This window comes from Pseudopodoces humilis, chromosome 8 (genome assembly GCF_049639895.1).
Source record: "Pseudopodoces humilis isolate 2021_Gansu_Grassland_sample_001 chromosome 8, ASM4963989v1, whole genome shotgun sequence".
NCBI classification, from domain to species: domain Eukaryota; kingdom Metazoa; phylum Chordata; class Aves; order Passeriformes; family Paridae; genus Pseudopodoces; species Pseudopodoces humilis.
Window position 1 is genome coordinate 29,233,882 of NC_142207.1, and position 26,402 is coordinate 29,260,283.

A 26,402-nucleotide genomic window follows, 5' to 3' on the forward strand; every position below is an offset into this window, starting at 1 on the left:
GATATTTGAAGGTAGAAGACATTGTTGTTTGCTAAGGTGGAGTGTTTTAATCTCAGTGTTGGATTTCTTTTTATTAATCTTGTATGGCCATGATACTATAACTTTCTCCTGGCATTTGCTGACGTAGTTTTCTATTGCAGAATACACTCAGTTTCCCTTTTCTCAGTTTTATGTGTCCTTTGAGATCATATCTGACTTCACTCAGGGAAGTTAAGGTAGATTTGGGAAGGTATCTGTAAGCTATTTTTGATTATTAAGTATTAAAAATGGAATAAACAATTGGAAAATTCTGGTTTATTTGCAGCAGATTTTTCCTAAATCTTGCATGGCCGAAGCTTCAGTCATAATGTCTGTCTGCATGGAAATATATTCTAAAGGAAATATGCACTTGACCCAATATCCTGCCACATTTTTTCCACATTTACTGTGGGGTTTTTTAGTTTACAAATATTTGCACATGCATATACTAGAGTGCAGGCTAAGAATTTTGTGATTATTGTGGTTAGCAATAATCAGCTTTTCTATTTGTAGTAATTTTTCTTCTATATGTTTGGTTTAGAGAAATGTAATTTTTTAAAAATGTGAATAGATTTAGATTTTTTTTTTCTTTCTAGCCATGTTTATCTGAGCAATTTTTCATTGGTTGGGTGGAGGTTTTTGGCTGTTGTTTTGTTTTTTTTAGTTCAATTTTTGTTCTTGTTTGTTGGTTTGGGGATTTTTGTTTTCTTTGTATTGAAGAATTCCTGTAGCTGAATCTCATGGACATTCTTAAACAACACTGAGCATAATGGACATTAATTGGTGGAGTAATTGGCTTTGCCTTTTCCTTTGAAAATATTATTTCCATCTGAGAATGGTTTTCATTCCTTGCTAATGAAAAAGACATTTATCTCTCTTCAAGGAAACAACGTCTTGGCCAAACTCTACTGTATGTTACAGGCCTACTCCCATGTCCTCAATGAATTTTGTTTTATTAGATGGTAAGGATTAAATGGAACCAGAGGAACTCTGGAAGAGGAATTCTGCACCCACCTAAGAGAAACTATACCCAAGACATGCCACTGTCTTAGGGGTGGGAACTTGGTACTTATAACTGGTACCTCCAGCTCTGCTGAGTCAAGCCTACACTCAGAGGAGTTGGTGCTCTCCACGCCCTGATGTCCTGACCATTTTCAGGACATGTTGATACTTTTCTGTTAGTAAGGAATAGTTGAAATGCATTTCAGCTTTTTTATATTTTTCTCCATCTTCCTTGCGTGCATGTGACTGCATCTCCTAGCAAGGCTTGCTCCAGGGAGTAATTAATATATTCATATCTTTTAATGGCCTCTCTTGCCCAGACAATCACTGTTTCCCACTTGTGTGGGCTTTCCACAGTGATTCTTTTGCTGCCCTTTGGAGCAGGCACTTTAATTATAGCAGGAGAAAAGCGAGTACAGTTGTCCATATGTTTCAAAGAAAATTTAGTGACAAGTTAGCCATTTTTAAGAAATATGTCAATGCTTGGGGATGTTCACTTTAAATATTCAGTGAGTTGGGGGTTGTTTGTCTTTATATTGTAATTCCTACATTGATTTTCTATGATTTAGCATTCTGATTTCATTTGTTGTCACAATTTTACTTTCACGATTTGAACTCAGTTTTACTGTTTTGCAAAAATGGAAGATGAAGCTCTTTTTTTTCCAAACCTTAAGCTTTATAACTGTTTTCCATGACTGATTGTGCCATCTTTGTCAGCATCCTAGATCTTGTAAACAAGATCTCGGTTGCAGTTGTAAAGAATTGAGTATACATTAAACTCAAAGAAAATGTCCACAGCAGTTCCTGCTGTTGTCATGTATGCTTAAAGAACAAGCCATTCCTTCAGGTTTTTATTCAATAATTGCAGGTTTTCCTTTGTGTCTTTTTCTTATGGTGTTGCTGGGGTTTTTTCATTATTTTCATGATGGAGCTTTGAAGGAGTTCTGAAAGCAAAGCACAGCTGCTTGAGCAAAGCCGTTTTCTAAAGCATTGTGTGTATTTATCCAGTCAGTGTTTACTTTGAGCTGGGAAATTAGATGGGGAAGGTAAACAGGAGATGTTGCCAAATCCTGTACTCTTATAGTTTTCTTTGCAAATTACATGTAAATTGTTAAGCCAGGTATTATTTCTAATGTCTGATCTACCATCACTCATTATACTCAGTTAAATCTTTAACATATTCAGTAAAGTTTCCACAGAAGTTTCTATATGGAGCCCATAATTAAAACAAAATTTTGAATTGTTTAGCAGACTAATATGTCAAATGCTTGTCAGTGTTAAAAATGAAGCCTCAAAATTTCCTTGAGTGATGGTTAATAGACCTATTTTGGGGGAATTTAGTAAAAAAAGGAAATATTCATGTCAAAGGTATAACTGCTTTCATCTACAAATTTATTAATTTATTGGAGGACCAACAAATTCTGTGAAGCAGAAAAAGAAACATTTGTAAGCTCTGTGTTGGTACTTTAGCACTCCTCAATAATGACCAGGTTTCTTCCCTATACTGCTAATCCTGCCATTCAAGTAAAATGGTGGATGGAGCCCTGCTTCTTAAATCTTGGGTAATTGGGCCACTCATTTCAAACAGAAGCTATCCTGGAAAGGAATTCCAGTCTAAACAGAATAACAGCAACAGTTTAGCTCCCATTATCAAGTACTTCTATTATATTACCCAGGTAGTTGGTAATTAAAGAAAGCTTGTAGTCACTACTAACAGCTCTGGATTCTCTTGACATCGAATCTTACCTCAGCTGGATCAGTCTTCATTCTTTCACCAGTGAGATAGGACTCAACAGGACTAAGTAATACATAGGACTAAGTAAAACAATAAGAAATCTTAAAAGTGTACCACAATTTTCCCATGTACATTTTGGAATGCAGGAAAAATAACACCACTACGGTTTTAAGCTAGGTGGGGCTTTATATCTGAAAGTGGATGCTGGATCTCAGCAACCCAGTAGAATTCTCTGCACTCATGGGATTCAGACTCCACTTATGGGGAGGAAGTTCTTGGCCAGGCCAGTTTGCTCTGGAGTCCAGGTTTGGCTGCCCAGGGTGATGGGTGAGAACTCCTGGGAGGTGGAGGGGCAGCAAGCATGGTCCAGGGATTGTGTGGAGCACTTGGACCACCCTGGGGAAGTGTATGTGGACAGGGCACCAGCACTGGAGAAGGATGGAAGCTGCCTGGTCTTCATCCTGCTAAAATCTGCCCTTCCACTTGTAAGCTTTGCACCCAGTCTTGGCTCCCTTCCTTACTGTGTTTTCACTTTGTTCCTCATAAAAATGACTCATAATGGTCAGTCTTAAGTGTTTTCTCATATGTTTGAACACCAATACAACTGCATTCTTTTTCTTCTTTTTTTTTTTTTTCATGGAAAATGTTTGCTACTCTTTAATATTGTTTAATATTCAAAAAGATCTAATATTTTTAATATTTAAAAATGTTGAGGACATCTTCCTGAAGTGTGGTTGGGGTTTTTTTGAACTACCTTTATTACTTTTTTAGTTACTCTGTTTGAAGGGTTTGTCAAAATCTTCTGGTAGACAGAAATCCCTACAATTTTGAAGAGTTCCTCTGAGGCTAATTTGCCAAAGTTGGAGAGTTTAATTTCTTGCTTGTGTAACCATCCTGATAAAAATATAAATTTTCATTTAACTTCATAAAATAGCTTTAGACAAGGGAAGCCAAAAACTGAAGTTCTGTAACGTGAATTGTAAAAATAATTTCATATATAGTCCCAAGAAATTTCATTATTTGCTTCATGATTTTTCTTCAGTGTTATATGCTCCTGCATAGAGATATGGCAAAACCTTTTCTGTCTGATGAACTTCTCAGCTGAATGTCCTTCAATATTTCAAAATTCTAACCACCTTTACTGGAGAAATAGTGAAGGTAAATACATTTCTATTTTCCCACCATTTCCCTACAACTCTGGATGTTCTTCTGGAGGGAGATTCTCTGCTGCTTTTTAATATCTGCTCATTCCCAAAGTCATCCAGCTTTAAGGAGATTAACAAGATTCCTCATGCTTGATCGGTTGCAAGTGCCTGCTTCTCATGCTGCTTTGTGTTGATCAAAGACTGAGTCTTTTGAAGGTTATTTCCTCACTTTCATTCCATGGATACTCCAGTGCAAACTTGTACTGGTTTTCTTTCATTTGAGAAAGGGGCTGATGTGTTGCTTTTTGAAAAATGCTTTTTTAGAGCTGGCAGTGTTTGAAACTGACCCCCTGCCAACCTGACCCTCTCCTAAAGAGCTGCACTACTTTGCTCCCTGCTTCGACAGGAATCGTGTGGCCAGGTCAAAACCTTTGATGGATTCAGCAGGAATGGGAATCTGAAGGACCTGGTATCGGTGGTGAGAGGTAAGTTAGAGAGGCAGCTTCCTAAGCAGGGATGTTGTCAAGTCAAGTGCATAACTTCTGAAGTGACACAAAGGTCTTTCCCTTGCAGTACAGTTTTGGACTATTTACACCATCTGATGCATTCATTATCCAAAATTGTTTATTGTAGCTATCCAATTAAGTCACCGTGGCTCATGAATTGGTTCTTGCTGATTTTAATAGAAGGCATTTCAAGATGGGGTTACCTGCTGTTTTATTCTCCATTGACAGTCCTAAATTAACCTCCAAAATCATCCAAATTCTTCTGGCTATAACCACAACTGTAAATTTATAGGGCAGTTTCAGTAAATATTTTGTAGCATTTGCTGAAAATCCACAGCTTCAGCAAGTAGTTCTGCCAGTAATTAATTTACTAGAACACACCAAAAGCAAACACAAAAGGGATGCAAAACTGAAGTTAAAGCTTTAAAATTGAAGTAAATATTCACAGATACGATTTTGCAGCATTGGTTCAATTCCATGGCAGTTCACTGGGGGCTGCTGTCTTCTGCCTTAGCTGCTGGAAGCATCATTTGTGTTTATCATGGTTAATAACAACCAGTGCTGTTTTACCTCTGTTTTAGGTGAAGCAGACTTCTGATCTAGCTTTGACTCAGCCAAAATATTTCCCTGGTCTTCAGCAATCACCTCCTGCAGTCAGAGAACAGAAAAACACATCTGAGAATCACTACAAAAACAGTAAAATAATTTGCTAATGTAAAATCATTTCTGCCAGCAGAGAGACTTGAACTAGGACAACTTTGATCTTAGAATAAATTATGTCTCAGATTGCTTAGATCTTTTGCAGATAGTACTAGAGCAAAGAATATGCACCTTCATCTTGATTTTCATTACCTTTTTTAATTTTTTGAGGTATATTGAAACTGATTCTTTCCTTTCTGTTATCCTATTTTATGGGTAGCATTTCACTAAAGGGCTCTTTCATCTGTCACTTAGCCCACATACATCATGGTTTATCCTTTACTGATTTATTCTGCAGTTGCTGTTGTATTCTTAAAAATAATTACTTTCTGGTTTTGAGATTTTACAGATATTTGGGGTTTTAAAGGTTAAAAAGAAGCCACTATAGAAATTGTAATTCTGCTTGATAAACAAAGCTTTGTGTGTTAAATTACTATGTTTAGTGAACCTTTGGTAGCTGATTTCTAGGAAGAGAGTCTGTATAAATTCTCTTTCCCTGGCTTCCATTCTCTTTTTATTATCTCTTGTGCTGAGTGATTTGTTTTGATGATTATAGATACTTTGTATTGCTTAGACTACAGCTTTATTTTACATGCAAATATTATCCGATTCCATGTCTTCATTAAACTTTTATAAGGCTTTACGAACATAGTGTATAAAAGACAATATTGAATCAACAAAGCTCGTATAATGATGATTGAAATACAAAATTTAGGAAGAGTGATGGAGAAAGCAGCTCGAGTACTAGCAGTACTGGTAAGCATGCAGAGCCTTGAAGTTTATTTTTAAGTTCTAATAGTTACAAAGTATGAAGTAAGAGTCTGGAAGAAAAAAAAAAGTGAGAAGATGAGAATGCTACTTTTTCTGTCAGTGGCATACTTGAAAGTAAATGCTAATGATATTCACTTATAGGTAGTGCATATCATTTCTTTTAGTGTTTTTAAGATGATAAAATAATCATAAAAAGATACTCAGCTTGAGGGTTATGGCATGTGATGAAAAACGTGAGTAAAAAACGCCCTGCTGTTGCAAAAAGGCAGACACAAGGACTAATCCTGAATAATCCCTGGCAGGTGTAAGGGTGCAAGACAGGTGTAAGGTGTAGGCAGACCCTACGGAGCTTACTGGGAAGTGCAGGGAGAACTGGTGACTCTTTGCTATGCTGGTAAAGATGTGTTTTCCTGGCTGGGATGTCCTAGATGAACACACTAAGGAAATCAGCGTGGACAGGCAGAAGCCTGGGTTCTGCTGCTGCAAGCTGCCAGCATGTGAGCCTGGAAAGGGAAAAAGGCAGGTGGGGAGGGAATGGGGAGGAAGAAACAAAGCAGAACTGCTGGGAAGGGCCTTCCATGAGCTGCCACCTGCAGTGCTGAGCAGCAGGGGAAGGGAGGAACCAGCACCTCTGTGCCAGGGTGGGAAGCCTGGGAAGTTTGATAGAAGGAATGCTGGCTGGCTATGATAACACATCTCAGCTGTGGCAGAAGGAGAGTGATCAATGGGATAGGGATCAATGGGGTACAGAGTTGCCAGGCTACCAGCTTTGCAAGGAGGAGAGCATAATATGTGCAGGCAGGAGAGTGTCACAGCACAGAAGGAGTAATGCTAGAAATACTGCAAAAAGCCAGGAGCTCTGAGGAGGCCTTGCTTGCACAGGATTTCTGCCCACTCAAATAGGGAAAGATAAAAGTCAAAATAACTAGGAATGTTCTGCAAACTCTTCTTCAGGACCATGGCACTGATCAGGGAATATGAAGTGGAATCAAAAGTTGTGCATTTAGATAACTTGATGAGAGCACAGATATGTTCAGATGTGTACAATCAATGTTTCACCTAAATGAGGTATAGAGATAACATTTTTGGACTGAACTGGAGTGTTAGGACCTTGGTAAAAAAATAGAAAAAAAGTGACTTTTGCCTTAAGTTATACACAAGGTCTGCTTCAAGATGAATTAAAGACCCATCCATAGAAGTGTTCCTAATTATAATTTTTTTATGTTGCACTGACTTGTTTTGTGTAATAAGTTGAAAAAATCCAGTAGACTTAATGTAAATAAGAACTATATATACATATATATATATTTTTAAAAGGCAATTAATAAAATAATTGTACTAATTGAGTCAAAAGCAAGATGCCTACAAAATGATCTCCAGTTTTGGAAAGTGTTTTATTAGAAGCCCAACCACCACATTTATGGAAGAAAAAAAAAGGAAAAAAAAAAAAAAAGCAAACCAAACTAAGGAAAGCCATCAAAGGGCCCCAGCTCCTGGGTGCATGACTGCAAGGAGAATATCATAGGGGAAGGCTTAAAAAATGTCTTTATAAAGTACAAAGCTTGTTCAAATGAGAACTAGAAAGGCCATAAATCACGACAGGTCAAATGGAGGCAGGAAATAGAGTATTAAAATCTTGCAAGGGGTGCTCAAGTTTCTAGTCAAAAGTTCTTAAATCAAAAGCAGGAAGTCAGGTAGGGCACAAGTGGGACCACTTAATGACCAAACTGTCAGGAAGGACTCTGGAATTAGAAAGCCATAATAGAGAGGTTCAGTTAATTCCTTTCCTTGCTGTTTGAAGACATCAGAGATGTTTCTACACCTGAGCCATGCTTTCTAGTAAACAGGGTAGAGGTCAGATGAACTCAATGGGTTTGTGTAAATATCCAGTGAGTATATTCACCAAAACAAACAGATGTATTAGCTGTCAGTAGCCCACCAGGTCAGGTGGCAGATTAACCTGAGAGAGACTCCAGGGGGAAGCTGCAGAGCGGCTGCCGAGGCTTCCACCCGAGCATTGCACACAGGCACCGTGCGGCAGGGCGGGCAGGGAGCAATTCCCTGGCACTCCCACAGGACGGGCTCCGTGGGGAATTACGGCTTGACTTTGATTTCTGAAGCTGGGAGAAAGACAGGCTCTGTCATAAGATGATTTTTAGCGAAGGAGGTCACGTTACTATTTAATCCAAACCCTAAACAAAACTCCCAAGCCTGTGAACAAGCTGGGGCAGCTGGTGAGAATCTCTTGCTGGGTTGATTGTGCACACAGTGGGTCAAGTGAGTCACATTAGGGTGGACAAGCCTTTCTTTTGTACAACCACAAATCCTTCACTTTTGTAATTGTGTGTCCTCTTTCCTCTTCCTTTGGTGGTTTGGGCAGATTTTTTTTGTTTGTTTTTAAATTTTGGGGAAGGAGGCAAGGAGATTAAGCAAGAGCACAAAGTCAAATATGAGTGTGTGAACACACTTTATTTCCTATTTAAAAATCAAAGTTGTGTATGAAATGCTAATGCTCTAGTGATAGTGTCTTGCTGATGGAACAGAATCCAAATATTAGGCACCTGCTTGCATACAATGAAAACACTACCAAAAAATTACCTCAGGGATGGCTCACTGCTGAAATTTCCCACTGCCTAAGCAATTCCAGTCAATAGAATCAGCTCTAAGAATTGACTGACTACCTGCCTGCTTGTATAAAATAAACACTCCATAGAGCAGGCAAATCAGGGAAGAGGTCAAAGCGTGAATGGTGTGAAGTCAAAACCAGTAAGGAGAGATGAAAAAACTCAAGCTGTGCTGTGAATTTATCCTTTTCTCAGATGTCTTCTCCACTTGACTGCTCTCTACTTCTAAAAAAAAATGTTGATATGCAGTATCTGAGTCCAGTTGTTTGGGGTTTTTCATACTGAAATTGCATTCAGCCCCCTTTGAGGGTGCTAAAAACTGTTATGCATGGGTATGTCTGAGGCTTGGAGTGCATGGTTGTTCTGTGGAACTGAAGACTTAAATTTCTACAAAGCTGTATCCAATTTTCCCATGCTGGATGAATGTACAGACAAAGGTACATCATTTCATCTGTACCTGAAGATAAACATACAAATGGTTTGAAAATGCATCCCACTCCAATACAACTTTGGTAGTTTAAACCTATTATAACTTTGATGAAATGGAATAATTCTTTTTTGGACTTTTTTTTTGCTCAAGGCTCTGTTCCTCTGTACTCCAACCCATCAGTTTCATGTGGGTACTGCTGCCTTTCTTATTTTTTTCTGTTAACCTTCCATTTTCACTGAGACCAGAGTACTGTCCTTTTTCTCCTGTTGCAAGCTGCAAGGATAGACTGTCTATAAGCCTTTGGCTGATTTGCACTGTAAGTTGTTTTCACCAAATCTTTTTATGGTAAAAGAGAGAACAATTTTGTCTTTAACACCGTGAGGGGCTTTTTCAGGCCAGCAGCCGGTCTCAGCACCGTGTTGTTGATAAATATAATACACTTGAAGGTTTCATTTCCCAGGAGATGTCCAAGGTATCTGCTGTAGGTAGCAGTGGCACGCCCCAGAGCCTGGCTTTGCATGGTGTAATGCAATCTGCAGAGTAAACAGGGCATCCACTACAGCGCTTGTAATCACCTCCTTCTCTTTTAGGGCTTCACATTTTTATTATGTCTTCATTACACAGTAAGACAAATTTCAACTTTGACCTTCGTCTGCAGAGTGAGAAATAGGGTTTCGATAGACAGGAGCGATTTTTCACTCTCATAAACTGCCTTTTGACGGCAATAGCTAAAGGCTTGGGGTGAAATTTCTCTGTCCACTCGTGCTGGGTGGTGCACAGACTCTTTGGCCAGCCCTGGCAGCAAGCACAGAGCACTCTGATTGTCACATGCTGGATCCACTTGGGATGTATCCTGCGCGTAAAAAACCAGCCATCAATGCAAGAGCACCGACCTGCTCACACAGATGTGATCAAGTGCTTAAATACTAGTGAGAGCACATGTGAGTGTGTTAAATAGGGCTTGCAATAAAACAAGAATTTTAGAAGTTTATAGTTTTACCAGTTATGTTGCACTTGCTATAAATAAATATGAAAATAACTAAGCAATACTAAAATAATTTGGCAATTCGTCTTCATGCCTTCACTTGGATAAAGGAGACATGCTACTGAACAAAAGCTCTGGGAACATTACTTCTGCAGCCATTGGTTAGGTTTTAGCTTGTTTTATGCATTTGATAGTCATTTGCTTTTTAAAAATGACTCAAACTTTTTCCACCTTTGCTGCATCCCTGTCCAAGTTTTATATATTGCAGAAATATATCTTGTGAACCATCCCTGACCTCTCATCTTTAGAAGTCTGATTTATTAGGAAAACTGACAGTAGCTTCAGAAGTAGTCTCAAAAGTATCTGTATGTCAGGGGAATTATTGAGTTTAAAAATCTACAGTGAATTTTAGGAAGTTTCTGAGCTATCCAAATCTTGGAATATGTAAAATATATATAGAAAGAGAGATGGAGACAGATTTCTCTTTTTTTGGTGGCTCTTCCATTAACTGTGACTGTATCAATTTTCTCTTTTGTTTTAGATAAGAAAATTACTTAATTCCTTCCTAGACCTTTTTTGCGATACACTGGTTTAGCAAAATCTGTATTCACACAGAAATATTTGAAGTCTGTATTAATTGAACAACTGAAGTGACTCTAAGTTTTGTATATGATAATTGGTAACCATAAACTTGGATGGGAGGCCATGCAATACACTTGCCTTCTTGTCAAATGTCAGACTATTACTGGAATAAGTACTGGAGCTGTAAATGTAACCACGTGCCACCTCTACTCCAAGCTGTAAAACTGTGCCATTTGTTTTGACATTAATGTCAGAGTGTAGCCCCAATTTTCACTATATCTGAGAATCCTTATGTGCTGATTATCTCTCCATGGCTTGCTGGCTTGCTGAGCCATTTGTCTTGCTCCTGGTTGGAAAAAAAAAAGGATGGAATCTTAAATAATGGCAAAAATGCATCTGCCTGAAAGAATGAAAATAAGAAATGTTCTAAGTGAGGAATATGTCTGAGAAGAGATGAAGGTGTCCCACATCAGGCTTGATTAAACTGAGGCTAGCATGATCATGTTCATAGGTGTCTTGGTTCTAGAAGACAGGTGTCTGCTAGGGAGAGCAGGAGCTTCTCTTGGGATGAAAGAATGACCCCCCCTCCCTCCGAATTATTATAATTTTGAAATCAAGGGTCTTTCAGGCAGAGATCTGGGGATAGGAATAACAGTTCTTTACTAGTATAACCAGGCAAACAAACAAACAATAACTACAGCAATAACAAGAAAACAGAAACAGGGACCCCGTGACAGCTTTCTCGGCTGAGGTGGGATGGAGGAGAGGCTTTGTTTTCACAAACCCCTCGGGCAGTCAGTCCCGGTGCTCCTGCAGGGCTCTGAGGAACAGTCGGCTGGAACAGCAGGGATGGGCCGAGATCCCGGGCCGGTGGCTGAGGTGGAACATCAGAGGAATGAGCCGAGATCCCGGGCCGGTGGCTGAGGTGGAACATCAGAGGAATGAGCCGAGATCCTGGGCCGGTGGCTGAGGTGGATCAGCAGAGGAATGAGCAGAGATCCCAGGCCGGTGGCTGAGGTGTATCAGCAGCTCCGCGGCGGTGGCTGCCACACGTCCCGGCAGGGCAGGGGGTGTGAGGCCACCAACGAAGAGGAGAGAAGGAGAAGAAGCAGCAGCTCCGTCTGGGTGATGGCGAAATTCCCTTCTCTCCACCGCAGCAGCTCCGCGACCCAGCAAAACGAATGTCTTTCCCCGAAGCCAAAGAAAGCCTGTCAAAAACTGTCCCCACCTTCCTTTCCTGCCCCCTTCCCCCCCTGGGCCCGGCCACTCTGTCCTTTATCGATCACCCACTAAATACCCACAGTTAGGTTGTCTCTGCAGCTAATGGGTAAAAATTCCACGGGCAGGCCAGAAAAACAAAACAAAAAAAGAGAACACCTAACCCTCAACAATAGGGTTTTCTCATCTGGACTCTTAAGAAGAAAATTCCGTAACAGACTTTCTGCACCATATTTTAAGGGGTTAAATGTGAAGCACAGCCTGTCTGAAAGGAGGAGAGCAGAAAGGTACATAAACAACAGAGGGCCCTGAGAGCAGCAGTGAAGCTCCATATCAGAAGGTAAGGTGCCTGTGGGTGCAGTCTCACCATGAGAAGCTGCCTTACAAATCAGGGCTGGGTGAGCAAGCCTTACAGAGCTCTCCATGGCTCTGGAACAGGTGGATCCAGTGTTGGGGTAAACTGGGAGCAGATTCGTGTCCTAACACTAGCTCATATCAGCCAGCTCAGCTTTTTCATTCCTTGAACTCTTGTCATGAAATAATGGTGGTAAAGCCTGACAGTGATGGTATCTCAGGTGTAGTTTTACCTCTGTAAAACACCTAAACTCATCTTTGTGTGAGTTAGATTAGTCCAGTGGCCCATATGTGTAAGTTTTCCAGTCTCAGTGTCTTGTGCAGTCTGTCAGAAGTAAGAATAATTTCAAAGGGACATATATTGATCTGTTCTTTATATCAGCTCTCTGCACACAGAGATTAACAAAGTGTCAGGACTGATTTAACATCATTCTGATGAGTGAGAAGGTGGAAGGAAATATGTAGGGGAAAAGAAGGTTTCTCCATTGTTTTCACATGACTAAGCTGGAAAAAATCCTATAGGAATATTTTAAGATTAAATATCTAATCCTGTACCTAACATTTAATTTAGTCATTGCACATGATGAATAAAAAGCCAGAATCAAAATGCAAAATGCTTGTTCTTTCAGAACCAGAGTTTGAACAGATGTGCCTGTGTATTGAGACAGTGTTTGAATAGATCTTGGAAGAAATCATGTGAAATTATTTCTCATTTAAGACAATGACAGAGTTGCCATTGACTGCAGACTTGAGCTTGACTGCAGCAACCTGATTCAGTAAAGGATTTAAATGGGTATAATCATGGAAAAAGTGATCGGATGAATCATGACCCTATCTGTGAAAATTTGCCTAATGAAACTGTGTGAAATTAACTTTACTCACAAAGCACACCTGTTCTGATGGGGAGCTGGCTATAAATATCTTTGTGCCACCTGCCCCAGCTATGAGAGCTTCTATAAATCATATAATTCCCTCTGACAACTGGTACCACCTTGAGGGCACCTTTCTCTTTTTATGCTCTTTCTGAAAATGTGTATTTGCATAAATACAAATTTGTACGCCAACAAATTTTCCACCGGATTTCTTTTTTGCCCCCAAAACTGATAAAAGTTCTGCTTATTTGTAGTTTTGCCTCCCTTGTTACAGTTCCACGTACAGGCACACTCTGAAATAGGATGTGAACACTTGGCAATTCTGCCCTCCTAAAACACCATCACTTCTGCACACAGTCCCTTAGAGTTTTTCCAGTTTGTGCTGAGTTCAGATGGAAAGAAATTAACTGAATGGAAACCCAGGAGTTATCAGGGTTCTGTATCAGTCTGACTTTTCCATATACTCTTCCATTCCTTCTCTATTTGTAAGAAATTGCCCTTTCTTCTGTCAGAGGTTGAATTTAAAATTAAACCCCTAAGAAAGCTTTGGTGTAGACTTTCCAGTCTCTAAACCCAGTGTCCTGTGCATCACTGAAGGAACAGAACTCCCTCCTCTCCAAGCAGAATGTGAGTCAACAGAAAGTGAATGTTATGCTGCTGAGAGAAGGATAAATACATTAAGGTGTATAAACAGTGAAAAAAACACATTAAGTGATCCTATGTAAAAATACAATGATTTTCCTTCAAGAAGGATTTAAATTTACTGGTTGGTGGCCAAGGAAGAACAACCCAGAATGCAGGGATTGAAAGAACTGCAGTTTGGATAGTCTTTAGAAGAAAATCATGGGGGAGGCAGTGTAACTGTTTTCAGTTATGTGAAAGGCTGTTGTAAGGAGGAACAAGGTTTGGTTGGTTTTTTTTACTATGTTTCAGACTCATAAGACAAGCTGTGAAAAAAGTAAAAGTATCATGAAGGAAAAGGCACAGTGTCAACCCCCAAGTTGGGGGTAAGCATGGTGTAGTGCTGCAGGACAGCCTTAGAGGGCTGTGGGCATCAAGAACACACAGCAAATACCAGCTAGGAATGACAGGGGAGGAGCAGGTGGCTCCCCTTGCTTTTGATCTCAATGTCCAGGGCACTTTTAGGGTAATGGCAGTCAGGACTTTGTATGTGTAATCTGTGTCAAAGACATCCTGGTGGTTCTGTAGAACCTGAGCTATGTAAAGTGGTACATTGATGTACATGTAAAAATACAGATTTGAATAACACAGTAGAAGTTTTCATTGCAATACACCTATTACCCTGTTTCCACTGAATAATAATATGGTTTTTCTTTATTCTCCTGTATTTAAAATACACATGTCTACCAGCAATTAAAACCAAGGGAATAAGATCTCAAATTTTACTTCACGTGCAATTAATGTGCAATGACTTTATACTGATCCCATTTTTTTTATTATTTTAGAGCAGTGGAAACTGCTAATAATTCCTTTTATTTAAATTTGTGATAGTGTGTTTTTATTTGTTTTTGTGTATTTCCAGATACATTGACTGTACTGACAGATCCACTTGTAGAAAATATTTGCTTTGGGGACAGTGTACAACAATAGCCTATCTCTGTGCAAAAGGAGAATTCCTTTAGTGTTAAGTCGTTAGTTAAGCATGATTTTATTTAATAGCTTTTCATGTGGAAGGAGTAAATGAGGCATTTAAATCAAAAGTAACAGTGATTGCTCAGTGCTGCTGTTCTTACCACAGACCTAAGAAGCCCTGGTTGGACTTCAAACCATGTATTAATCCTTCACAGGCTGAGTTCAAAACTCCCTTTGAAAATTTGAAAGTGAAGGACCCACAAATTTTAGAATGACTAATATCTTGCTTAAGGGAGGAATTCTTTAATGAGGTAGAAAAAGACTGTATACTGTCTCACAGGTAGTGTGCCCATTAATTTATTGGCAAGATGCTGATCCATGGAGAGGATTAATTTAGGCTTAACTGGCAGGCACAGCTTAGACCAATTTGCTCACCCTGGCTGACCTGTGTTCTGCAGGGAGTTGGGTCTGGAGGACACTCTTACCCTCCTGGGTGGGATATGAGCTTTTTTGTACCAAGGCTGAGGAAGGTGGAGTGCTAGGAGTGTGGAGGGATTTATTCCATACTGAAAGTCCAGACTGCATTCTGTGAATAGAAGATGCTGTTCAACGTTATTGTTACTAAGGAAAATTCAATGTTCCACTCTCTCTGCTTTTTCCTTTGTGTCTGGGACAGGTAAAGTGGCATAATAAAGCATGTGTTAATACTTCTCCTATTACAATCAAAGTTTTGGGTAGTGGTGCTTTTCAGGAGCTCCAATATTCACTTGAAAAATCCACAATACCCGCTTTTTCTTCGTCTCAGTATTTTTCTTGCAGCAACTCTCCCAAAATGATATCTTGTCTTACAGGCTGTCACTTGTGCTTGCCTCCTGGAGCTAAACCTGCTAATGTTCACAACATGCTTAGCTGAACTTGGGAGCTGTGCTCTCCTGTGGTTGCACATCAAAGAGGATCTTTTTAACAGGTTTTGCCGGGTACAGTGGCACGAAGGCACCGCTGCTGGAGCACCTGCCCCGGAGGAGAACTGACGTGACATCTGAGCAAGGCAGAGGAGCTGCCAGCTCCTCCCTGCTGAGTCTGAGGGCCCTGCTGAGGATCCTGGACTTGCCCAGTTGTGGTGTTGCTGCTACATCTTCCAAAGTTTAAACACTTGACCAGCAACTATCTCAAGATAAAGCACATAGTACAGAGAAGCACTGAAAATACAGATAGAAACGGAAAAGGAGAAGCTCAGAAGGGACAGATCGATGATGCATTTTTTCACTCTTTCTTGTATAAGGAAAGAAAAAGAAAGACAAAATAATGGCCCAGAACCATTACTTAACCTTTTTATCACACAAAATGGCCCTCAAAAGTAATAGAGGTAAAATAATTCTGCTGTGACTGGGTGTTATGTTCACACTTGCACATGGTTTCCAGGGGACAGGAGCTAAGACCATGACCCTGTGCTGTAGCAGTAAACAGAACAGAATCACAGGATCAGGACAGATGGGCCCTTAATTTTTAGTTCTGAGCTGGATTTGAAGATCCAGCCCCATAAATCAATATTGCAATACAGTATTTTTGTAATTCAGAATGCGGTATCTAAGAGAGAAATGTAAAGCTTTCCTACTTTCTGCTGAGGCTAAAATGCTTGAAAATGAAATGTCATCCACTAGGCTGCCAAAACTTTAAACCAGAGTATTGATTGGCAGAGCCCCCCTGAAACACACTTGTACGTTCTGTCACAACTTGAAGAGTTTGCAGTAGAAAGAATTTTCTCTGTGTCCTATATCACTCTCTTAACCCCAAGGTAGGAAGTTCTTTCTACCCTCTTGGTGGGCTGCTCAAGGCAAATGGCACCATAAATTAGCTACTCCATCTGGACATGAAGCTTTCAGTGAGCAAGCAAGAGGCAACTCTAGAAGCGAGACCTGCCTCTCTCCAGCAGCTCCTTCAGCTCGTGTCCCTGCATCCACAAATCCAGCAGCGTGTTCAAATTACTTCATTTTCCTTTATTTTCTCAGGGATGCCTCACTTCACACCATTATAGATCTCAGTTTATTTCTCTATAAGCTATCATCACTCTTTTTAGCATTTGTGGCACTCGCCCACTGTGGTTGTCATTGTTACAAATTGTTTGTCACCGCAGAGTCCTTCCCTGGCTGTGCAGGGCACTCTGCAGGTCTGGCCTCTCCTCTTACCCTGAGCTGCAGAGGGGCTGGGACACAGGAAACTGGACAAGGCCTTCCCTGTGCCCTGAGGGTGAGGACAGCAGCTGGAACCACATGGGGTGGTCTTTTGTTGAATGAGTGCGTGGTTCTCACTAGGTGCCACATGAAATGGCTGAGTGCCATGAATTAGACTATCTCCAGTGCTGTTAATGGGATTGATTTCTTAAGAGTAATTTTTTTTTCCATAATTCCCTCTCCAGTTTGATCTTTCCACTGTTCATTTTTCTTCAGCTCATCCCAAAAGTTTGGAAAGGTACATTTCAGTGTTGTTATCCTATTGTATTGGCTTGAGAGGATAGGCTTTACCAGCATTGCAATGTCTAAACTGGCCCTTTCTTTAATTCCTCTGCCAATGATGATGCATGGCAAGTCAGGAGGAAGGCAGCTTACAGCAAAATAGAAATGGTTAGAAAGATGAGAAAGTATTTTTATGTGTTGTATTTTAATTTAAGTCTCTTTCCATTGCCTCAATAGAATCTGGACTCCAGTTCTCCAGAAGCTGAAGGAGAGCTTTGTTTTGATCTTGGCCAGCTGTTTGTTGGCACCTAGAGTTAAGGAGCTTCCTTTACTTTCTACTATCCTCTGTTTCTAGCAGTTCAGCCAACTGTGTCTGAAGAAACCTTCAAGATTTGCAAGATTTTGGTGACTTAGGTCTTACAATGCTTAAGCATCTTTAGGAAGTTTCATGTCCTGGAATCAGAATATAATGCAATAACTTCAGCTGTAATTTTTTTTTTTTAAATATTGCTTCCTTTTGAGAATACTCAAAGGAGCATGCATATGTGAACAGATTAAGAAAGCCCAAACCATTAAATAAGTGGGAAAAAAATAAACCTGAAGTCAATCATCCATCTTTTGCAGAAGCAGACTCAGGATAGTGAAAGTTTATATTTCATTCTGGAAAAAGATGGAAATTGCCTGGCCATGCATGTATTTCTGTGTACATTCTCTAGGCTATTTCTTTTCATGATGTACTGACAGCCATCCTTTTTCAGGTTGGAACCATTTCTGCTTTCCTGCAGTGATAAATACATTTGCATGAAGCACTTTAGTCTGGGTGAAGTCATCTCTTCACTTGGTGCTAAAATATGCCCAAAAGCTTTGAAAAGAGGAAATTGCATGTATTTTATATGTATGATGCAAGCTCCAGATTTTTAACTTCCTCATATCTCTCTTTTATCATCTCTGTCATCTTTGTCACAGAACTTGCCTGATTTTCTCTTGACAAAATTGAGATTTTATGCAGATCAAAACATTGTCATAGCATTTCCCAGGTTCCTACAAAGACTTTTTGGCTTCAACACAACATTAGTAGATCTTTGAAAGTTTATCTAAGTCATTGTTTTGTAAGCAAAGGTGATCTTCTATACCTCTGAGATTCAATTTGAATTTCATAAAGATACATATTGCTTAATTATATTTATTTGCTTAGATTATAAATAATTAAAGAGTGCCTGTCCAAGTCTCCTGGTGCCTCAACACATCAATAACAATTCCATCCCCACAGTGTTGACTTAATTATTCTAACAGGAACTTAGCCAGACTACCTTGAGTGAAGACTTTTCAATTTCATCATTACTTTGAGAAACAAATCCATAGCTTTCTGCAGAAATCTTATCAAACAGCACCTTCTGTGCACTGCTGTTTCTTTCCTGTCCTCTCTAAAACTGACAAGGCACACTTCTACAGTTCACTCCCTATGCTGTGTTTTGTTTTGCTCTAAGCTGGCTAGGACTTTGGAAGCATTTTCTCAGAAAGCTTCTAATTCTCTGAAAACACATTTATCTGAAGATAAATTTTAATGTTTTCCTCAGTTTTCAAATTATTGAGTAGTCAACATTGTATTTGATGCTTTGAGTGAAAATCCTTTACTCATTGTTTGAAAAAAGTTTATTTTTTTTTACAATCTTATTTTTGAATGTAAACCAATCAAAGAAAAAAGTAAAGCTAATTGAAGTATTTAAATTACTAGATGGCAGTTAATTGATGAAATCTTTACTTGAAAAATTCTTCCAATATCATCTCTTTTTCCTCTGAATCAGGACAAAAAAAGAAGCTTCATTGTCTTATTTTCATACATTATTTGTTTCATTATGAAAACTGTTAAGGAATGTTATCAGAGTCCTCTGTGTGTGTGTGTGTGTGCGTGCGTGCATAACCTTGCTGATTAATGGTAATATAGTGATAAGTAACTCTGAGAATATGTAACATTGCCCAGAGGGTTTATGTGAATAATTAAATTTGTTGTTCCATTCACCTGCTTGTTTTTGTGTGCAGCACTTGCTAGAGGAACAAGGAGGGGTTTCAGGTTGTTATTTTTTATGTTTTTGCTGGTATTTCAGGACAGATTATTATAACTGTCAGTAGTTTTGCTTTGTGTTTGAATTCTGTAGACATGATAACATCCATTCTACATTTCACTTCTTCCAGTTACTGAAAAAAACCCCAAACCCAGCCAAACTGAAAATGAAATAAAACAAACCCCAAACAAACAAGAAACCCACAGAAAGCAAAAGCAGCGATGGCTTTTGCATGAGTGGGAACATAAACTCCTGCTCATCCTTGGAGCCCCTATATTGCTAGGTGCTATTCCTGTGTGTGGAATTAAATATCTGTTGCTGATTGTTGTCTGATCTCACTGACACATGAGATTCTGTTAAAAAGTTTGTACCATTTGGGCAGCTTGTTGTTTCCCAGACCCCTCCAAGGAGCAAATCAGAAGTGTAATGCTGTGCCAGGTCGGGGTGTTCCTGGTACTCTGCAGGTGTGCAGTGATCCCTGAGTGCCGGGCGGGGGACAAGAGCCCTGCTGGGTTCTTGTTTTCAGTGCTGGGCTCTTCCATGAATCCCTTCCTGAAATACACCTCCACTATTATTGGTTCTGTCCCCCTAGCAAACAGAGCTTTGCAGGTTTTAAGCATCTCTTTCAGGGCAGTTGAAGAAAACATTCAGGTGTTCTGTGCTGACATGTAAATGCATAAAACTCTTTTGCTTTTCTCTGTTTTGTTTCAACAGTAGTACCTAAATAGTTATTTTCCTCTCAGTGATTAGCTGACATTTAAACATCTTGCAAGGGTATTTTACCTTGTCTCAAATATAATTCACAAAAATTTTCTAAATTAAGCCTTTCTGAAAGTTTATCTCTCTTTTTTTTTTTTTAATTTCCTTCTATACTGCATGAATACCCAATAGACTAATGTACCTGAACTTTTTATTTTTTTAATTCATATCCATGCCCAAATCAAAATAATAGCACATATTCCCAAAAAATATTAATCTTTTTCCTCCCCTATTTCTTCCTTTTTTTGTCGTAATAGGCAAGCAATATTTCTTTAGAAATAAGCTAAATAAAAAGTAGAATATTAAATGAGTGAAGATTAAATACCAAGAATTCAATAATAGTAATCATATAATAAATGGTATCCTCATAATATCTGCTGTTGGTTTTGAACAAAATGAATCATACAGCATAATTCTTATGGAAGCCTTTAATTATGGATGTGCTTTTTGTACTTCAAAACTGAAATGTTCTATGACTGTAGGGGGAAAAATTAGGCTGAGGCTTTTATGAATCTTAAAAGTTCAGGATGAAAATAAAAATTAAAATGGTATCTTAAAGTGAGAATGCAAACTTTGGGTTATTATCCCTTACAAGGCTACAGAACTCCTCCCACCATGAGAGTACACCAAGAATTTCTGAAACTTTGACAATTACAGGCTCTATATAATCATTAATGTCATATGAATAAATAAAGCCTAATTAATTCAACACTAATGAAAGGACGTAGGTTCTCTCTCAGTGTTCATCACTAAAGGCTGAATTCCCTCACAGTTCTGTCAGAGTAATTCCTCATTGTTCTTATACAAATTACTTTTTAAACTCTGTAGTGGTCTTAAACAGCACAGTATTGCAGGATTTAGTGAAATTCATTACAAAATAGTATATAATCAATAATATAAACTTGATAAGGTTTCTTTGGCCCCTGGCACCTATTATTGTAGCATATGTTAAAGATAACTTCACTGGCAAATAGGAATAGAATTTGTATGTGTATTTGATACATTTGGAATTAGCCAAAATAACAGGATAGAAAGGGGATTAAGAAGATCCCTGTTAGAAAGGCAAGTGCATATTTATGGAAGGAAGACTAAATTGAGCCTTGCTCACATCCAGGACGATGTTTAAATAATCCTGAAATACTTAAATCACTTCAAAGCATTTTTTATCTCTTATTAAGTTCCTTTTCAAGAACCTCCTGAGTTCCCCTTGGTTTTTCTCTTCACTTTTACCATAATGCATATCATGCATCAGCTTTCTGTGAAGTTTTTGAATTTTTTACCATATATTCTGTGTTTCCTGACAGCTCATCTCCACCATGTTTGTGGAAAGAAAAAATCTGGAAATCAGATTATTGAGTTTAATGGAGGGAGCCTGCTCCAAAATCTAAATTTAAAAGAGAAAGAGTTTAGGGGAAATGTTCAGGTGCAGATAGAATATGAAGTTTGCAGGCACTTTTAATACCATGTATGTTTGGGCAAGGGCAAATATGGACAAAGTTATCTATTGCTCTCCCTCTATTTTTGTAAACCCCTGCATGGTTTTGTGCATGGGTTTAATGCACATTTCGAGCAGAGAGGGGCTGTAGGGTACAGGTTTTACCATGACCTTGCTCCTGCATCCATTGTCTCCTGGGGAGGGATCCTTGCTCCAGCACCTCTGTAGTAGGAATTGGATTCAACTGCAAGAAAAGTAAATACTGTGCTTTGAAGTAGCTAATTTTTAGTGCCATGCTGCAATTCTGGCTAGAGAAGATGCAGTTCTGAGTTTTTGAGCATTTTCAGGTGCATTTAAATACATGATAACTCAATTAATTTAACTGGAAATACCAGCTTTACATCTTTGTATGTGTTTCATGTTTTTAAACTTTTAAAGTTACAGTGAAAACACTGCACTGGTTATATTCTTTCCACAGACTGTGCACATCACAGGGATAAAATTCACATTTAGTCACAAAATTCACATTTAGTGCTCTAAACTGTTGGCTAATCTTTCCTGTTCTAGTATCAGCAGTTATGCAAATTAGGATGTTATAGAAGTTGCATCAGTCATTTATGGTTCAGGGCTTAATTTGCTTAAAATAAGTACTTTTGAATCAAATAAGCCCCCCAAAAAGGAAAACCAGCAGTTAAACACAGACTAAACCTACTTATAAGAAGGTATGAAATGAAATTTGTTAATCTACCTAATTAATGGTATATTCTTTAGGTAAATCAATTAAAATATGTCTGTGAGGACTAGACTGAGCTATGAGAAGGTATGAGAAGAGAAAAAATATGACTGTAGAAGTTCATTTTGGAGGAGACATTAATAAAAACCGGATGACATGCAGCAAAGGAAATTAGCTGCTAGTGCACAGGGCCATGAATAATGCTGGAGGATGTATCACATAACTTAATCAAACAGGCTGTAACAGGAAGATGCAACTGTGGTTTCCTTAATGACCAATGGGTGATGTAATCAAATGCTTAAATGCACATTGTCAGGTTCTGATGAGTCTCTATCAAAGCAGAGTTGGGTATCACTTACCCAGGAGTTTAGGCTGATAACACATACTCTCCCAAGTGAACGGAAAGAGTTAGGAGCAGACAGGTTTCTGTAACGTTTTTGTCACAGGAAATAAGCTTCCTTTATCATCCTCTAATGTAAATATCACATTCCCTGAAGATATATATACTTCTGCTGCCTTTGGCAGGGCACAAAGGTGTGAATCTCGCCATGCTTGGGCATGAGGCAGAGTCAAGGCTGCTGCAGCTGGGACCCAACAGGGCTGCAAGAAACTTTCAGGTGTTTCTGGCGTCTGCCAGCAGCTGCAGGCTCTGGCTGTGCAGCTCCACTGGTGCTGGAAACACATGGATTAACTAATTTGAGGCAGTATGGGAATGACTGAACACCCTCTCACAAGCCTGAGTGCAGGCTAGCTCTCTTTTAGTGGAGCGTACTAAATAGCACTGCTAATGTTGGGCTTGTAGAACTTTAATTTCTGTTTCTCTCAGTACTGTGCACTTTGCCAGTGTGTGTTTTCGTTGGAGCAAGCCCAAATGTTAAGGCTAATAGAGTAGTGACCTTTGCAGCAGCAGGTTCAGATCCCAGTTGAGTAAGCTGTGCTCGGCCCAGGCCCAGGCCCAGGAGGGCTGGTTGTACACTGCAGGGACACCAGGGCTGCATGCACTGACTCAGGAGAATCTTTTCTGTGCTCAAAAGCCTTGGTCCTTGCTGTCTTCATTACACAGTATGGGTAGAAGACTCTTTTCACCAAATCAGAGTGATTTAGCAGCAGTTTCATAGCAGGGATATAAGCTGTGAATATAAGAACCAAACAGAGTCAAAATTAAGACTGAGCTCGTTGATAATCCTGGGCTTTGCATTTTAATGCATATTGCTAGTTGAGTGCTAGATTGTGTTTTTATGACAGAGCAGATTAGGAAATAATTTGCATGTGAATCTCTCCAAGTCTGTGCAGTTTCCCTGGTAACAAATGTGGAACCAAGTTCCAAAGTCTGCTATTCCTATTAAAGTGTCTGTGTGTGTGTGTGTGGGGTAGGGGGTGGGGGGGGGTGGGGGAGGGAGGTATTCTTATTTCATAAGTTTTTACTAAAGAAAAAAATAGAACTGCAAAGTTAAGCAAGATTCTTGATTTACATAAAATGGGGGATTGAGGAAATTAAATGCTTCTGCACTTAACTCACACAAAAATCTCATTTCTCGTCAAACTCAAGTGTATTTTGCAATCAGAGTTTTCCTTCCTGGCTATTGCAAACAAAACTCGTTATTGGTTATTATTTTGAGGGAAGGTGCTCATAATTGGTATTTCCATCACTTGAAAGTTGCCTTTCAAGCTTCTTCAGAAGGCATTTGTGAGGGCTTGGGGGATCGATCACCCAAGAGGGCTTCCCAGCTCTCCTCTGTGCCTCCCCAGGAGGGATCCTCGCCTTGTTTCATTTTAGCCCAAGGGAGGTCTCATGGGGTGTTCCATGGAAATTGGGCCGGGAACAGCTTGTCTGTCTTCTCTTGCCTTTAAAGTGGTGGTTAGGGAGGGGTTTTGAGTTGAAGTTTTAACTAGGTGACTCTTCCATGCAGCAGGAGGAGAACTGAGAAGGTATTGGAGAAGGGAGAGAGTGACAGCTGTGTTGGGTTTGCTGGAAGAGTGGCTGAAAGGTGAAATCATCCCAGTAGTGACCGGAGCAAAAAACTGGTGACTGGTCTATTGAGAAAGATTAGTTATCCTCTCACTTTGCATCCTGGAACCAAGAGACAAAAAGAAATATCAAACAGGCCCATCCTGCTCCTGCCCCCCAAACCCTACAAACAAACCCAGACAAAAAAAATCCCACAAAAGAACCCCTCATCCTAAATAAACCCCAAGCTTGCAACCCAGACAACATTCTGAGTTTAGGCTGGTTTCTGTGGCTTTATTGAACTAGTTTTGGCATATATGTTTTGCTGTTAAAGTATACCCAGTGCTCTCTGAACTCTGAGTATCTCATGTTTTTCCTCAACTATTTCCTGAAACTTAAACCTCACTGGTTTTGATGCTGAGTTTTTCAGTGACTTTTCAGTAAAGGATCTAATGATAAATTTGCCTAGATAACTTAAGAAATATAGATGAAGTCATGTAAGCAACTTGGCAGAAAGTATTTTTCCTTCTCCCTCATCTCTGCTTGCTTTGTTTGCTGGTTTACTCTAACTATTTCCAGTTTGCAGGTTATTTTAACTAGACTTAAAGGTTGAACACAAAGTAAATTGAAATGTTAGTTGCCCTAAAATTTATGTAATGTATGTATGCAGGGAAATTCTAAATAAATAAAAGGACATTTCCCCTCAGTAGAAAGGAATACCTCTTGTTCAGAAGGGTAATTTTTGAAAATATTAAAATCATAAAATAGGTTCTGTAATAAATAAAAGTAATTATTGTTCAGCTTCTCTCTTAGAGGCAAGCTAAGCTACTTCTGCTGCTGAATAGAGTTTTACTTCATTTTATCAGACTAAAGTGATTTTTCATGTCATGCTGGGGTTTATTCCTTTAATGAGCAATACAATAATCAGGAATAAAAAGAGAAAAATTTTATTTGAATACAGAGGACCTGGGTTACTGGAATTTTATCATCATGAACAAGCTTTATCTTCATTTTAATGCTGTATCATTGAAAGCTGTGGCACAATTAAGAAGGTCCCTATTGTGTCAGGTTTTGTGGCAGAATTTCCCATGTACTGTGGGAGACGGGCTGTGGACTCAGGAATTTAACTCCATGTCAAGCACACCTTTATTCAAAACTCATTTTCCTTTCTTTCCCAATTTTCCAAGTTTGTGGATGTACTAAATGGCTGACGTGAAAATATGCAGGAAAGGGGATGCTGTCTCTTTCTTTGGTAGGAGGGACATCATGCAAATGACAAGAGTTTGCATCGTTTTGAAGGGCACAGTGAAATTTTCCTTTCTCTAGATTGTAATTACATTTCCAGTTCCCTGCCAGCATATGCTGATTGCCTTTTGCAGCTTCCTTGGGGCCTTGTCAATCCATTGATTAAAGAAACATTCTTTAAGTGGATTTGTACTGCATTTGAATATCTGATACCGTTTGATTAGGGCTGAATGCTGATATGACCCTCAGTAAATAGCTATTTCTAACTCTTCTAATTTTTGTTAGGATGGATCTTGGGACATCAAGAATTTCTCTTGATTTCTGGACTTTTGAATGGTTACCCAAGAGACTCAGCTGACACTCATGAATGAGAAATTCTGGCTCCTGTGGTTGCAGAAAAAATCCTGAGAGTGGTGCCAGGGCATGTAAGAGGTCCCGGTCCAGAAACTAAAAGGCAATGAAAGATGATTATTTTTATTTTTTTTTTAAATAACATTGAAATAATAAATGCCATGCTAGTTGCTCCTTCATCTTGTTGGATCTAGCTCAACAAAGTTTCTGTTCTCAGTGGTTTTGACAACATGTGCAGTCATCCAGCTTATTTTTCATGTCCTTGTGTTTGAGGCGGTTCCTCCAGGATTACCTCACCTCTCAGGCTGAAAGAAAGAAACAGATTTATTCAAAGGGGTCCAGTAACCTCTCAGCCCCCATCAAGGGCAGGGGGATAATGCCTGTTCTTTAGAGGTTTTGCTGAATCGTGACTAAAGTTCTTAGGATCAAATTCATGCAGAGAAACATTAAGTGGAAATCTTATTTGCAGGCACTGAGTAATACATCCTCCTGAGAGTGACCTTTGGTAACTTCAGATGCCTTTCAGTAAAACTGCTCTGTGACTGCTGAGTGCTCGCTTTGCAATGGGCAAAATACAAAATTTAATGATGGGATAGGAAAATAAAAGCTGCAAGTATAGTGAATATAGTATGTGTTCTCTTGTATTTCTGTTTAGAAAAAAGATGTGTCTGCTAAATTAATGGAATTTCAAGACTGGTTTTGCTGCTGCTACAAAAGGATGCATCTATATCAGGTTTAAAAACCCCTATGATCTTTCCAAGATTATTTTAAAATTTGCTGTAATTAATTATTCCAGTGAATACTTATTAGTCAATTATTGTTAGTATTTGTAACAGTTAGGGGAAATATTCATTAGCTTAACTATCCTCAAGTGTGTTCAT